Source organism: Apteryx mantelli, chromosome 1 (genome assembly GCF_036417845.1).
Source record: "Apteryx mantelli isolate bAptMan1 chromosome 1, bAptMan1.hap1, whole genome shotgun sequence".
NCBI classification, from domain to species: Eukaryota; Metazoa; Chordata; class Aves; order Apterygiformes; family Apterygidae; genus Apteryx; species Apteryx mantelli.
In genome coordinates this window covers 114,853,548-114,870,991 of record NC_089978.1, presented here as the reverse complement: position 1 = coordinate 114,870,991, position 17,444 = coordinate 114,853,548, and the positions used below count along the sequence as shown (strand labels likewise).

At 38.7% G+C, this 17,444-nt stretch overlaps 1 protein-coding gene across 1 annotated transcript in view; it reads left to right on the top strand.

Moving 5' to 3' along the window:
- The first annotated feature begins 3,412 nt into the window (after positions 1 to 3,412).
- Positions 3,413 to 17,444, top strand: part of ROBO1 (roundabout guidance receptor 1) — a 744,575-nt gene continuing 730,543 nt past the window's right edge. Inside the window, exon 1 of the mRNA XM_013948595.2 lies at positions 3,413 to 3,731. The gene's annotated coding sequence lies outside the window, so the exon portion shown is untranslated. The remainder of the gene's footprint in view (positions 3,732 to 17,444) is intronic.

Here is a 17,444-nt window from a genome sequence, read left to right as displayed (position 1 = left end):
GAAAAGGCAAAACAATTTTGTCAAACACGTGTAATCTTTTTGCAGCAGACAAAGCATTAAAATATTAAAAAGAAATCCTAAACAGACCTCTCTGCAATTGGATTATTCACCACTTGTCTTTTATGTCCATTTTGATACCTGAGAAGCTCATTGAAGCTCACTGCAACTCTGTTTCTTCTCAAATTTTATGCAACTTTTAACAGGATCTGTGTTGCTTTCACACAATATAAAGTAACATAAATTCATATAATTTTCTCATACCAAATAATCATGACAAAGTTATTTGTATTTGGTACTTACACAAAACTATACTGTTTGAGTGATTCCACAGATGAAATAAATGTTATGCTTGATCAGGACTTTGGATCAAGGGAACAAGTCTGCTGACTGCCACTAACCATAGACCAGGTTATCACAGGGTGCTCATACCATAAAGAAGCAAGGTATTTGTCTTTATAAGCTGAATTTTATTTCATACAACTATATATGTAACTGCTTGCCTTCCGACATAGGAATGCACGCTTTGCTGATTACTAGAGACAGAAAAATGTAATGCTGATATATGACAGTCACCGTTTGCTTTACTACTTCCCTAGAATGTTTCATGTCCACATGAACTACCGTAAGTGGTCATCATTTTCCAAGGGCAACTTGGAAGCAGAAATGTCATCACATATACTGACCTTGGAAACTATTCCGAGGAGAAACTATGCCAAAACACACTCTGTCTGTATATGTGTAAAACAAGGAGATTCTTAGCCATCTAGAAAACATAAAGGTATTATATCCTTATTCTAAACATGTTATCTATTTTAACCACTGTGTGCATTATTGTGATTACATATCATCTATGTTTTTCCTGTATATTACAAATAAATATCTAAACATATCATATAAAGCCTCACTTAAGTCATGCAATGCATTATATATGTATTAGGCATAAATACGCATAAATAAGGAATGTATGTGTATGCAGATATTATTATACTTCAAGAACTTTGGGCAGTGTAATGTTTTATTTATTTGCTTGTCCTCCATCAAGCTATTAGCTACAGAGTGATAATTGATCAAGCAATTGCATTTTAATTGTGGTAACAGAGCAGCTTGTGATTTATTCCTCTTTGTTTTGTTTCACTACAAAGTAATCATCTTAGCTCAGATGTTTAACCACCCACACAATTTATCCATTAAAACAGTTTCACAGCTATATTTCATCAATCTCTGTAGGCTCTACAATGGGCATGGAAAATTCTCTCCTTCACACAGTAATTTCTTAATTGCAATGGTGTTAGTTATTGCCTACTTAATTTGCACTTATACTAATCTGCTATTTTTGTTAAATTTACAGATGACAGAAATTGCCAATGATTTTACATTATTGTGTTAAATACAGTAGGCCTGAGCTTGCTGTCTCTTTAATTAATATTAATCGGGCATCTCTTCAAGGATATCATGGCAGGTCTAAGGGCAGTGGAAGTAAGAGGGGAACAGAAGTGTATGCTGAACTCTTGGGTAACTCTGATGTTCTGTTTCTGCATGAATAGCTATAGGCAGAATTTGGCATAAGCGGAGTTTTTAAGAAAAAACAAAACAAAACAAAATTACAAGCAAATACAATTCCTCTCTCCCTTTACAGTTTGTATTTACTAGTGCAATATGTAACTTCTCAGGGTAACATAACTGAAAGTTATTTTTTAACTGATTTTATGTGTAACTACAGTGAAAACTGAATAGTCATAGAAGTTTACTGGTGTATCTATTCCGATAATAGTAATGCTATCATATTGGGATACTCTCGGCGTCTAAGGTGAAAAAACATCCAAATCAAAGCAATAATAGATGTCAAAGAACAAAGAGTTAAACTCTTCTTCCAGCAAGATGCAAGATCTTTAAAGATGCAAGTTGTAATGTAGGTCTGAAATGCAACACTAGAGACCTGACTTTGAAGTAATACTGTAGTGGTTCTGACATCAGGAGCTGCTGATGAACAAAAATACCGAATCTCTTCTCCCCTCTCTGCCACTCTCTTCCAAGGTGTATCATGTAGTTTGTTCAAAGAATGTTTCAACTACTACTGTTGATCCTCAGAGTCCAAGAGTTGCATAAACACTATACTTTCCTCCACATTTTATTTTAAATTTATTTTATTCATCTTTTTCTGTCTATATCCCTAGTGAAATCATAGGCCAGTGGCAAGTAGCCTTGTGCTGTATGTGACCTTACATCAACATTTATAAAAATATATTTGTAATAATATCTGTATTTGTGTGGGTAGTTCATAACTAGAGAACCTCACCCTATTATCAATACCTTACACTAGACCTTGTGGGCAATGTCCTCTTTACACTGATTTCCATTCTTCTCTGTAGGGCAAATGGGCATGTTTAGATCTTTAACTGTGTCATATATTGCAATATATTGCAGCATTTATTTCTAAATAATCTTCATACATTATTTAAAAGACTGTATTAAATATGCAAATTTAAAAGCCTACCAATGCACATTATCTAGATGTATACCACATATATGATGTATATTATCTATAAGATAGTACTAGAAATTTAACTTGGTGTGACAATGTTGCATATATTACATGTATATTGTTGTCAGTTTTAATTATGTTGACCTATAGCATTATTGCCTCAATACTTACTCTCTGCCATTTACCAGTCAATACATAAACACTGTGTCTGTTTGGGTTTTTGTTCTCTTTTTACTGCCTTAATTTTCAAATGGGATGTTTTCTTTCAGTCTATTGATCTCTTATATCTAATAAGGACCACGATTATAAATTTTACAAATTGGCAGTCTTTTTGTTTTATATTGGAGAAAACACGTCCTGACAATTCTTTTTACTCTTTCTCTTTTAACTAGGAATAATTTGTTTAATTTTTAAGAATATGCTTGTTTTTTCTTTTCGCACAGGGAAACAGATACGACTTGGAAAGCTATAACCTGTGAGAGAAAAGGCATAGGTAAGTCAAAATTCAATGAATAATTGATTATTGAAGTAAATACATAATTATTAGGGAACATGATGGATAGTTTCGACAGTGAAGGAAAAAGCTGCAGACAAATAAAAACCCGTTTTTAAAAAAATCAGACCCATTTCTCATTGCAGACTGCACAATAGCACTGAAAGAGCAGCTATGTAAAGGGAGATTGCATGACATCCCTTTATAATGCGGCTTTCTTTCGGTTAAACATTGCAACATGTATTACAATACCGGAGGTAACAAATCAATTAAACAGGATTCAGTCCTTCTCTCCCTCCCTCCCTCCCTCCCTCCCTCCCTCGCTCGCTCTCCCATTGCCCCAAACCAGCCCCTCTCCGCAGCCGCTCGCATCTCGCCGCTTTGTAGTTTCCCGGCGCCGGAGCAGTAGGACCCGGGGGCCCCCGGCAGCCGCCAATAGCCGCTCGCACTCGCCTCTATTTGTATGGGGTGCCTCCTGCGCGCCGCATTAATAGTAATACAGATAGGGGGGCCGAGAGAATTCTCCTCTGAAGAAGGATTTGGTTTGCCAGGGTCCTGAGGCTGGGAGGAAAGCCGGGTTCGTCCCCCTTCGTGTTTAAAAGTCTCCTAAAGAGCTTGTCTTTTTAAGCTCTCTCTCCATCTATAGCTACATATACACCCACACCCACACACACGTTCTGTCCCTATGCAAGGAAAGTTGCAGAGGGCTGCCTGCCTCATGGAAATGCCAGTTTTCTGAGCGCCCTCCCGCCTCCGGTAAGTCCCCCAAGTGCCGGAGCAGCGCCCGGCGCGAAGGGCCGGCCCGGGAGCGCGCCGCGGGGCCGGGGCCGGGGCCGCGGCGGGGCGCGGGCGGCCCCACGGGGACACGGCGGCGCCGCCCCGCGGGACCCGCTCCCGCAAGTTTCTGCGCGGGGTGCGGGGCCGCCGGTGAAGTTGCGGGTTTCCGCGGGGCGCCGTGCTCCGCTTGTTACAAAGAAGTTGGACAGCGGCGCAGCCCGCCTGCTCCGGCGGCGCGCCGCAGAGGGAGGGAGCGGGGCTGAGCTCCGCGCCCGCGCACCGTCCGCCGCGGGGTTTGCCTGGGGCTGGGGCGGGGGAAGCGCGCTTTGTGCGCGCCGCGCTTCGCGCTCTTGGCGGCGGCTGCTCCCTTCCCCGCGGACGCCGGCTCCGGGCGGCCCCGCGGCGGGAAGCGCGCCCGCTGCGCTCCCTGCGCCCAATCGCCCGCTCAGCCAGCGGGCGGAGACGGAAGGTCAATGTGGAGAGGAAAAAAGAAATATATATATATGTATACACGTATATGTGTGTGTGAGAGAGTATTTATATATACATCTGTAAAACAAATGGAAAATGGTAGCGCGGGAGGGCGGCTGCGATAAGCCGCTTGGCGGCGCGTAGCAGGGGCGGCGGGGCGCGCAGCCCCGGGGTGCGCGGCCGCCTCCCCACACAATGGAGGCCCCCCCGGGGCGGCAGGAGGAGGAGGCAGGCTGGCCTCCGGCCCCGCTGCTGCAGCAGCTGCAGCGCCGCGAGCCCTCAGCGCCGCCGCCCCGCGGGGCAGCGTCCCCGGGGCGCCCAGCGCGGGTGCTCGGCGCTGCGCAGGCGGCGGCTGCGCGCCGCGTCGCGGGCCGCGGGGGAGCCGGGGCGCGGGAGCTCCTGCCCCCTCTGGCCCCGCTCTCTCGTCCCGGGAGACCCCCCCGAGCCTCCCGGCTGGAAGCCAGCGGCCCCCGGGCTGGGCGCTGTGTCTTGGCCCAAAGGGGAAAAACAGACGGCGCTCGCCCCCCTGCAGCCCCAAAGCAGCGGCTGCCTTGGGTGGCTCCGGCGCTTCGCCGCCTCCAACAGCTCTATCAAACCACACCGAAGGCGGTTCAAGTCATCTGTGAGCACCTAGGCCGGAGCCTCCCGAGGAAGTCCGGAGCATTACAGTGATCCTACTGGGCCCAGTGCTGAACCCACTATTGCCCAGTTGTGTGAGCACGAGGTTTTTTGGAACCGCTTTACTGATTTTTGCATATTTTTATACACGTGGAAGGGTTAATAACAAATGGCTCTTTCTGTGCGGTGTCCATAACAGTGTTACAACATCTGAGTGTGCAAACTATTAGGGAACAAAATACTGAATAAAGAAATGCAAAATGTGAATATATGCTAGAATTAGGATGTAGATTAAGTTAAATTTTAACATAATTAGCTACAATTTTCTTTACAGTACTGTATGTTATTTTTTTCTTCCTGTTCACTGGGATCTGTTAAGGTTTATTAATGGTTTATGAGTAGAAAATGGATTTAAGTTGACTTTCATCTTTATTTCATTTTTCTCATTCTTCACTTTTTAATTATAAAAGGTAAAACTTTAAAACTGCTGATTATTGTGAATACACTGAAGAACTTTGCATGTGTTTGGGGAGCATCTTTGAGGAAAGAACGTCTTGTGACAGACCTGCATTTCTCAGACTAGTGGATAGAAGGGGCATTTCTCTAGTTTTATGACATGATGGTCAAGATTTGTTTAGACTTAACTGACAGGCAAGATGTGGCATTTGAGAAGGTTTCTCACTAAACTGAAGTTCATATGGAAAAAGAAGCCCTTGTTGGACTCAGTTTGTAGACAAAACATGAAGAATTTCCTGATATATTACAAAGTAATAGGGCTTATCTCCTAACATCAGGTCTGATTCTTCTTCTGTTTCTCTTCTATAATTTTTTTACATTTGTCTACATGTATGTTTTCTATTTACATTACACATTGATGTAAATTACAGAGACATCGCACTGGCATAATTTTATTGGCATAATTTTTACAAGTTAGTGAGGAAAGAGGCATGCATTTTGTGATTAAGGACAAGGAAGGAAGGCAGGAGGCTAATGAAATGATTCTAATGTTTTTCAGACAGAGTAGTCCACTGCTTTCCAGTAAAAGTCTTCCAGCAAATGCAGCCCAACTTCTGCAAATTGTATGGAAGTTGGGTCCCAAGCCCAGACAATAACAAATTCTTATAAGCACTTTTGGATACCATGACTGACACTTGAACAGAAACTGCACTAATTTCCATAAGAATTCTCATAAAAAAACAAAGGACAGCATTGTGGCAGCATGAAACAGCTTGGTTGTTGTTGTTTGACTTTTCAATCTGAGAGGCAATCTCAACCTTACCTTTTGCTTTCCTTATTCATATTGAATCCTCAACATTTCGATACTGGAGAATCGAGAAGGACTGGACCAATTCTGCAGTGAGGTGTCTGCAGGCATCTTTGCTAAGGCATAAACAAATGGTTTATTAGACATGGTCTCCCAATGTGTTCTTTAAAAGGAACTAAATGCATTTCTTAACAACAGGGAACCCTATGTGAGTTCTGTAGCTTTTCTTTGCTGATATTATTTATTTCATTTATTATTGTGTTTTATCTTCTATTTTTACTTTGTGGACTTTTCTTCATGTTGTTTTTTGCTTTAAGTGGATTTAGACCACACTAAGCAACATAGTACTTCAGATACAATGTTTGTGTGGATTTCTTTAAAGAAACTATGACTCTTCTCAAGGCCTATTTGTAGGTCTCAGCCTATCTGAACCTCAACCTAAGCAACAGAGGCAGCTATGTTAGCCAGATGCCACTCAGATTTTTAGAGGAAATTGCAGTAAATTTCAGTGTGTGCAGGTGGGCAACTAACTACAATAGATTTTCTACATGTGGTAAAGTGTTAAGTAGAACAGTGAGTAAAGAAGTCTTTTTGTGTTTGGGTTCTGTGACTTGTTTGTTGTGGCATAAGGCTATGTATAAAATTAGCAGACTTAATGAATAAATATTATAGTTCAACAGGTAATTGGAAAAAAAAATACAAGCTAAGGAATTTAGGTTCTCTTGAACTCTTAACGAAAGGAATTCCATGGGCTCTCATCTTGCAGGGATGGAGTCAGCTGTCCAGCAAAGGAATCCCTTGATCAAGAAGTGAATCTGGTTGGGGAGCTGTGATTTTTTTGTTTGCCCAGATTTTTCACTTGCCCTTCTAAGTGTGATCTCTGTCCTAACAGACAGCTAGCAATCTTATGTTGCTTACAGTCAGACCTGCGCTTCCAGGAAGCAGGGGATAGAAGTTAAAACAAATGGGGTGGCTGTATAGATGCATATGAGTATATCTGTCCATCTGTAGGGGCTACAAACCTGTCTTTGGAGGAAAGAGGTGAAGAATTAAATAATATAGGTGTAAATTTTATTTCCTCCAATTGTGTATTTTCTCCAGAAAGCCTCTTCCATGGCTTAAAACACAAAAAAGAAATACAAAATATCCCAGTTTATTAACATACATAGCATGTCTCCTTGTTATACTAATATATTTCCATATAACCTCATTGCTTTCCTAACTTCACCCTTGTTAACGTATAAGGTCGGGAACTATAAATAATGTGTTGGTCTCTTCTGTTGAGGACAATACTAGAATCATTGCAGATCAAGACTAAAGTTTCCTGGTAACGTTCTTTTTAAACTCTTTATTTTTACAAGTATATGTCAAGCCCTATAGAATTATAGGTTTAGCACTTGGTTCTAGGTTCAGGAGGAGATTGTGGTTTAGTAGTTTTTGTGTCTCTTTCCTTGTTTCCTAACATTATAGCTCAACCAATTTGAATGGATTTGCAAATAGATTTACTTGTATCATAGAGAAAAGGACTTCCTCAAGCATAATTTAGGCAATTTCAATTTTATCCCAGGGTCATCAGGGTGATTTTTTTATACAATAGGTATATGAAGAGAAACATCCCTAATTATGTGACCTCCTCTGCAATTATAACATGATATCCTTTATTAAAAATAAAAAAATAAGTAGAAGGGAGAGGGAAACTGAATAAGCCTTTAAAGAATTGTAAAGCAAGCTTACATACCTTTAGCATGTAAGTTAAACATGCAGCAACTCATGTCATTCTTATTCAGCACACAGATGGACATAATAAACTATTTCCTTCAGTCTGCATGAGACTTGCCAGATATCCTGCATTTCACCTGTAATACTCTACCTGTGTTAACTGCTCAGTCCATAAATCTTTCATTCCCTATCCATCTTCTAATCATGAGTCCCATCAGTTCTCTCTCTGCACCATCAATTTATTGTCTGCCAAACACATCAATCCTTTGTCTCAATTAACTCTCTCTTGTCCAGCCTTCTCCAATCATTTATCTGTCCAGTGCATCTTTAGCTCCAAGTGTGTACCTTCTTCCTGCCTTTCCTGGTCAGCTCAGTATAACTTTCGTAAGGGCATTTTTTAGTTTCTAGTCCTGTGTTGTCTGCCTTTCCTTAACCATTCCCAGGCTTCTTCTCCAGGTTTGCCAATTCATGAGAATTTCTCACCTTTTCCTAAGGCAAATTTATTTCTTCAGATGCCCTTTTGCCTTCTCCTCTGTCAGCAGGGAACACGCTGAGTGTATTTATCTTCCTTCTCTACTTAACTCACCTTTTGTTCCTCAGAATCCATGTAAGCTGATCCTTATATCAACAAAATGAGTGCAGCATGAGACAGAAGGACACAGCCATATGACTTGGTACTTTACTGGTTGTCCCCCAACCTGGAAGAGATATTGCTAATTCTGATCCAATGTCTTTATATTACTTCTGGCTTTAGACAAATCCTGTTTAATAGTGTTCAAAATCAGGCTTAGGAGCAGCATCCAGAGCCTGGGACTTCTTACCTGCTGCTGAGTGCTCCAGCTGCTGGGCCGCAGGCTTTTCTTGTGTGTTCCTTTTGCCCCAAGTAGTGTCCATTCCTCTTTGCAGCCTGGTGCAATAGGGGTAGAAGGTGCCATTTGTTTGCTTCCTGACTTCCTTGAACCTTGCACCATTACATAGGATAGCGTAAGACAGGGCTAATTAGGCATCTCTTCTGGGAAAATGAGCTGTGAGACCTTAACCTCTGGCAAAAGTTTAGCTGAAATCAAGGTCTAGTACTTCCTCATAAAACAATTCCTGAACAAAACCCAATTCCTTCTTTCTCCTCAGTTTTTTGAAGTAAAGTATCTGTAGCTGCCATGTTTTGTATTGTAGTCCTTGCTGCCTCGATCTCAACCTTGCTCAGAGCCCATGACTTTCTTCTGTCCAAGGAACGGCACTGAGTTCAAAAGCCCTTTTCTCTTTTTTCTGTACTGCAGTGGAGTTGCTCTGTTTCCTAACTGAGGAACTTCTGCATCATCTCTTTCTTCTAGAAGAAATTTTCAGGCTGAACAGAGAAACACAAAAGTGGCAATTAGCATGTGGATTTTCTATATCACTTTCTTCAATTTAGGTGAATAGATTTCCCTTGTATGCTCTGGATTTCACTCTCAGTGCCCTCATGGGGAGAATAAACAGTTGCATGGGGGACACAAGTGAATTTGAGTGTGTATTTTTCTGTTACCTCCTGTAACAGTAAGTCTGTTCCATCCCTAAAAATAGCACAAGAAAGAATTGGACTGATCTGGTAAACTAGGATTCCATTGCCAACAACAGTTTCACAGTGGCTCTTCATAGTATCAAGTTCACCACAGTGATGAATACATATTCAAAAAGAACCATATTGGAATGTGTGATCTAATATATCACACTTTCAGATACTTCTAGTATTTTTTTGTGTGGCCAACAGAGCTTAGATTTGGCAGTCAATTAAAAATTCTTTTTTGTTGTTGTTGTTGTTGTTGTTGTTGTCCTAGTTCTCTTCCTTCTAAGAAGCAATGGAAGAAACACAGAAAGATAACAGAAAAATTTAATGCAAGATATATTGTCTGTGAGCATACATGCACAAAGTTGCCACAGTCATTTTTTTATTGTGCTGTGGTATTTCATAGGAAAAACAAGACACTGGGAACTTCATTATAGTCTTCGCTAAGAGACATCCATACTTATAACTTAGTGTTAAAAAGCACCAAAAACTAAAAACGCTGAAGTGATTCTCCAAAACTATATCCATCCAGAAACAGATCACCACATTATAGGATGAGATCCACAGCATTATGCTGCCTTTTACAAATATGGAAATCCAAATAAAAGTGGCAGTTGTGTTTGTAACTTGCTTTTGTTCCAAGAACACAAAGACTTCATAAAGTAGGATTTTACTATGAACAGGTGGACAATAGAGTTGTATAACCATTCTGATTCTTTATAAAATTGTCAATTTACTAAATAACAAACTGTTTCTAACTGCCAGTCATGCACGCCCAACTCTTAATCTGAAAGTCAAACTCTGTCCTTTCACTCTGATTTATCATCACTGGTGGTTGTGACCTGGATGAATTCTTCTGCAAGGTTATGCCTCAAATGCACCCCAGCTGTGTTGAGAATTTTATTAATGATAAATGCATTATAAGGATACGACTTGACTCTTTGAGCCCACATTTGAGTTTTCATAGCTGACAACTGAAATAAAATCATTTCTGCTCAGGAAAATTAAGTTATCTGTAGAACTGCAAACAATTTTATGCAAAATATTTGAATAAAATAAAGCCAAATTCAGTCCCTAGACAAGCCCCTGGTGCAGTTAAGTACTTCTAGCTAGCAGCACTTTTGAATGCTTTTAAAATTGAGCAAAAAAATGTTATTGAAAAAAATTGTGTGCACAAAGTCTAAAGAAAATTAAAACATATTGCTACTTCTTATAGCACAGTACTGAAATTAAGTTTGACCACCTTTAGCATTGAAGCAAAACACTGAAATAACTGTTTCCAACAATTTCTTTTAGACTGGGTGTGCTGAAAATGCAAGAAAGCAAGGCAGACTTTTGAATTATCTAGGCTATGTTATGAATAGATAGGAACAATTCCTCTGGAAATAACAGGAGAGGAATGAGAGAATGGAAAGAGTGGCAGAAAGAGTTACAGGGCTTAGATACATTTCATCTTGCATGGAGATTTGAAACTGCATGATAACTTTTTCTTTGTTCACTGAAAAATATTTTAGAATAATCTAAAGCTTATTGACTGTTGTACACTAGCAAATCTCATTACAAAAAGCTGTCATAGTAAGGAGAGTATCAACATATGAAAAATCTTTATTTAAATAATTTGTAACAACTAGATGACAAGGAAAAAAAAAGGAGCATTCCTCTTCTCTACTGCAGAAAGCATGTACATTATCTTTCAGAATTTTAGTCATGAGTTGTCATGATGGAATGGAGTGTTAGATAATTCAAGTCTTCTTCTGTACATTACCTAAACCCAAATTTTCATAACCTAGCACAATAGGTAGAAGTGGTATTTCTGTAATGTGAAGTATTATCTCTGCTGAAAATGCTCAGCAAATTTATTTTGATCAAATAAACAGAGCCCTGCCCTTAACATCTTAGCTTATAAGAAAATACAGACTTTTCAATTTCACAATGTACACATAAGGTATAAACAAAGTATAGCTATGGGACATGTTTTGAGATAGTGGTGTTTACTTATCTTAAAAGTTCTGGTAACAAATTCTAAAATGTGCTAAGCATAATTGGTAAAAAAAAAAAAAGGATAAGCATTTTCATGCTTTGCCATACTTAAACATCATCTACATTCAGTTTCACTTAACTTTTGGTGGAAGTCTATCAGTGTTTTGTTTAATTACAATATTCTTTGATCGTATTTGCTTGCAAATTGCCAGCATGTAGTTTCATGCTTAAATTCTCACGTATGCCCATAATATAAGCAACCATCCTGACAGTGAACTCTTCCCACTGAATAGCAGTTCTCCCAGAATCTTCAGTAGGAGCAGGCTGAAGTATGTGGTTTGAATGATTTTCTCTCTGGCCTGTTACTCCTCCCTCTACTACCATTGCTTAATGTCACATGTGAGAGATCCAACGTGCAGCTGTGTTACTATCTATTCACCTGTTAATACACAATTCACAACAATAGTTGTCTAAAGGTTGTATGTAAAATGTTGTTAAACTAAGTACCGTAACCTCTTCCTCAGGAATGGTTATCCTAAATCTGCTAGAGTAGGTTTCCACTGTCATTACAGTAAATCTCTTATTACCTATGATCATAGATACATATTTGTATGTGAAAAATGCTTCATTTGGCTGTAGGTTCTAAGTTCCTAAATTGTTCCGCAATGAAATATCTTTACAGCCTTTCTTGGGTTATTTTAGGACAAGGCATAATGGGTATATATTTTTCTCACTTGATAAATAGCTTTAAGTACAAAGAAGATAATTCTTTTGTACCTATTCCCTTTTATTTCATGGCAATGAAATTATTTCACTTTATGCAGCTGGTAACAATAAGTAGCACTCTGAAAGATTAAACCAAACAAAACTGATTTTGATCTTACTATGTCAAGGTATGCTGAATACTGTAAAGTAAAATGCATAAATTTTAGTGTGAGACTTTATATTAGCTTGGTAGTTTATAATCTACTGTCAGTGTAGTGTTGCTGAAGCACCCAGATGCCCTACATCATGCAACTCTGACTGAAACAGCAAGTTCTGTGCTAATCAACATAGATCAAAAGAGGAAATGGAGTTAACTTTTCATCCATCAAAAAAAAAAAAAACCCACACAGGTGAGAGAACTTTTTTTTTTTTTTTTTTTTTTTGGACAAAAGGAGCAAAATCCAAGCCCTACAGCTTTTATGCTCATTGCTTACCATCACAGATCAAAAGATTCAGACGGGGAGTCAGTGGACTTTAGGAACAGTGAAATAATCCAGACTTCTTACTCTTCTCACTGACCTTTATATGACTCTACAGCTCATCTCTAATCACAAACCACACGTGGCTTCTTATCTTGATATCGGGATTAACCTACAATAAAACTGACCAGCAAACATTCCTTGCAGTTTGGCAAAATAAGTTATTGCCTTAGTCTGCTAAGATGATCACAGACAACTCTAAAACCTTTTCTGATCTATTTTACTCTGACTATAATATAACACATTGTTTGGGAGAATGGTGCAAACTTTCACACAATGGCAACTACAGATATGGTCTGTCACTTTTGGGAAGGCAGGAGAATTTCAGCTGACCTCAGTTACTCACTTTCATTGATTCTTGGCTGAACTACAGTAATGAGAAGTAGGAAGGCCTAAGTATTTAGGAAATCCTGGCCAGTATAAAATCATGCAGCACATGCACATGTCCTCCCGGGACTACCACAAGCATATCGACCCTACTCTCTGCATCCCATCAAGTTCAGCGTTTCTGTCTTTTAATAGCCAAGGAGCTTAATGTCTTTGGCTCAGGATAACTAAAAATTTTTCAAGCTCTGTATAGAATGTCTCTGCCTTTCTGGCCTAATGTAATATGATACAGTAAAAGTAAAGTTCAGCCTCTGTAAGAGGCAAAACTTTTGGGGGAGGGATGAGGGATGAGGTACTGTCTAAAGCACTGTGAGACTGATTGTGTAAGGAATTAGGAACCAACACTTATCTTCTACTCTGAATACAGTACTCCTCTTTGCTGTGGTCTTGTCTACATGGATTAAATAACACACAGTATATATATATTTTTTTTTAACAGAGGATTCAAACATATGATAGCTGTTAGTCATACCCAACTAGAAGGTAGTAACATGCTACTGTGATGAGCATGGTATAAAAGTCATTCGGGTGGATGCTGTCACACAGTGACAGGGGAGGTTGTATATTGGCTTCCATATCAGCCTAGCCACTTTCAGAGAGCGAGGAAAACAGGAATGTATGCTGGGTTCCAGCTTTTCCATAAATGTCCTCATTTTCTGGAACAGCTATTCTCTGGCAGGTGAGATGGACAACTTGGACTAAAGCTATATCCACTTGTAGCCTTGCTTGTCTGCGTAAGATACAGCAGTTCTAAGGAGCCTGTTTCCTTTATGCTGCACTAGCTGTGCAGGGGACTTGTCCCAACTAAAGTTGCTAAAAATAGTTTAATCGATGGATGATTTGAATCTTTTCATTACAGTAAGTTGCCATATAGTTATATGCGGGTGCATATATAGACACTCTGACAAAGGGCTTCATAGTTCATGAGATTTCTTGAGGAAAATGGAACCTTTGTAATCTCTAGTTCTGTTCTATCTCAAATATGTTTTGCAGAAAAATATCTGGAATTAGAAATGTTAATACCTTTGTATATTATAAGGTATTCATAATCTACAAGTTCCTAAATACATCTGTTCTGCTGAATACTGTATTTTGTGGTATCAGATACAAAGTAGGGCATTAGTGTACTTAATAAATTATGCCATTTCAAAACTTCAAAAAAGTGATACACTTTATTGAAATGGAGTAAATATTACAGAGTAGTTACTTTGCACTGCTTGCTGTTTCAAAGGTTTTCAGAATGGAAGTTTTTCCACAGAATTTTTAGACATCTTTTAAAATCTCAACAGGCCTTTCACACTTCTCTTTGTTTTCAGAAGAAGATAGTATCTTGTTATTAAACCTTAGCGGTAGGAGAGGGATAGGAAAAAGGACAGTAGGAGGGATAGCAGAATAGATGAAGAATAACATTTATGTAAAGCCCTTGACCAGAGGTGAAGTAAGCTACAGACTGTTGCTCTGTTCCAGGTAGTTTTATCCAAGTATCAAAGGACAGCACGAACCTAAGTATTATACGAAAGACACAATTTGTAATTAAAAATGCATCCCACTTTCTTCCTAATAACGTATATAGAAGTCAAACAGCCCTTGGGTAGGATTATTCTTCTAAGTCCCTGATACAGGAAAAAAGTGTTTTGTTTTTTTTTTCTTTTTAATGTTGTAACATTTACTTCTCAGCATAAATGGTACCTTCAAGTTCTGGTTTTGTCCTTTCAGCTCTTTGTGACAACAGAAGATACTTCAAATAGAAATAAGGCTATTATTTTAGGTACTGTTGGAATATTAGTTGGAAATTCAGTTACTAAGCCTGCTCCTCCCTCTAGTGGAACAGATACTGTTTTAGTCAATAATTTTGGAGAAAAGTAATGGAAGTACATAAGCTTTAAAACATATGGTTTTTTCTTCTCCCTAACTTCCTAAGATGGCTCAGAAAACTGAATAGATAAGGACTGCCTCTATAAGCATTTAAAACAACTTAAATGCTGCTCTATCTTGATTGCCTAATGGCTAGAACCATTGTTAGAGTGCAGGACTGAAGTGCCTGTTCTGTCCTGCTTTTGCTAGCCAATATTCTGGCTGTGACTCAGGTTTCTATGTCCGTGGCAGAGATATCGCACCCTTCTCACAATCAGGGATAGAATAGCTTCAAATGGGTTACCGTAGCATTTTTTATTTTAATTGCTTTGTGCTGAGCATCTAAGGTAAAATGACTGTAGTTCAGAAGTGAGGACCCATACAAATCTGTACAAATCCTCTTCAGTGTGTTCTGTTCCAGCTTAAATAAAAAAAAGGACTATTAAGGAGAAAATGCGGTGCAATTCAAAAATATCAAATTCAAAATAACCCAGGAAATGCAGTATCAAACATACATAAGTCACCATTAATGTAAATTTCTGTTCACAAACATAGCACCTCTGTTTGCTTAGCAATAGACCATTGCTGAAGAATAGATGTTTGCTGTGAGAATGAACATTATGTATTTGTCAGGGGTTCATGTATAAAATGTGATGGGTATTTAAAAAAAAATAGGTATATGGTTGCATTATTACCTGCTAGCAATTTTCACTGGTTTCCATGAAAATTGTTTGCATAATAATAATACACAAGCAACTGCAAAAGTTAAATATGAAGGCCTGTTACCTGCCTAGTTCAGCAATGGCCAAAAAACTCAGGTCTGTGACACTGAAATCTCCTTCCACCTTCATTAGTGCATTGCTTTCATTAAGACATTTAGGAGACCAAAGGTTATCACAGCACTAACTGCTCAAAAGAGTCCATGTATGTTAATACAGTTCACTAATACAGTGTACTTTACTAACGACTTATGATTTTGGAAGGTGTTAGTGTCCTTCTCAGCTAGTTGCATATCAAGTTACAATTTTATATTACCTTATAGAGCAGTAACATAGGAAATGAACAGTATTGGTATGACTTCAACCTATAACTATAGAACCTCATTTTGTTTTCTGTAGGTCAATAGGAATAGATCATCAAGGTACACCAAAGGTCTAGATTCTCTAAATCACAGGAATAGTACAAACGGGAACAAAAAGTATGAATTTTCCTAAATTTGTCCCTTGTCTTTGAAGTCTGTCATGACTCTAAGTTCCTGAATTCTAAAATGTTAGAGCGTGTATGCAGCAAGAAAGTAAGGATAATAAATAAGAAGTATATTGCATAGTACTTTGTTAATGTTTTCTTAACTATATTTTTCTTTAAAATAGTATATGATTTATGGAATATGCCAGTGTGAGTTGTACCTCCCATCAGTAGCCTCTTCACACAGAGAAAAAACATCCAATTGTAGTTGCCAGATAATGAAATGACTCCTGCAGTTCAAGCAGTAGCAGCTTTGGGCTGAGAACTGTCATTCTGACATTTCTGGCAACATATACTAATGTCCTGTGGCAAAGGGTTGCTTTTTTTTTTTTTTTTAATTGTGATGATGTACAACAATGAGCAAAGACTCTGAAGACTGGAATATCAGAAATCATTGTATCCTTTACTCTGCTGTTAATTTTTTGCTGAGAAGCAGAAAGAGTCTGCCAAATCCTGTGCAGAACATAATCTTAGAGGTTAATGCAGTTTCAGCATATGATTATTTTTTTCAAAATGTCAAGCTTCAAAAAAAAAACAAACAAAAAAACCACCCAGTGGGGGAGAGCTGAGATTGCCTTTACAGAAGCCAATCACAAATCCATGTTGAAGCCACACCTTGGGTCTGAGCACAGAAGAAAATATCTTTAGTGTGATACGTGTGCTTTATTTATAAGGTCTTTTGGTCAAGGATTGTATCATTTTGAATGTATGTTGCACCTAGACTTTTTGAAAATTAGAAAGTCCAAATATCATGCAAATGAATGGATAAAGTAGCTGGAAATAGTCTGATTTGTCCGTGCACTGTTTATCATTGTGCATGTAACTCAGAGATGATTGCAATGCTAGCATTTATAGCTTATTTCTCTGAGTGTAAATGCACTTACAGACCTTTTATTACAGTCTAACTGGAGGGCCAGTGAATAATCTCAGCATGGTTGAGCAGCAAATGTTGGAGGATAATTGGATCTGCAGGCTAAGATAGTATGAATGTGGAAGGTCTGGTAGGGAAGATTGATAGGTAGCTATTTTACATTGTGTTTGAAATCTACTTTTTGTTTGTAATTTTTTATGGAAGATAAGTTAATTTACCTTAAAAGTTAAAAATTATAAGTTTTGATTCAAATCAAAGATTCAGGTTAATGTTCCCTAAATAACATCTTTGTAGTCATAAACTGGTAAACAGAACACGCTGAAGAGTTCGTTCACTAAAGCTCATGAACTTTTAAATAAATGGTGAACCCATTTATAGAATGTTTTAAAAATGATTCTTCAACCGTAAACTTCAAATATTAAGTACGTTCGAGTATTGTATGTCCTACAGAAACAGCATATTTGCTTATAGATTTTGTATTTTCTTCCCAAATGAA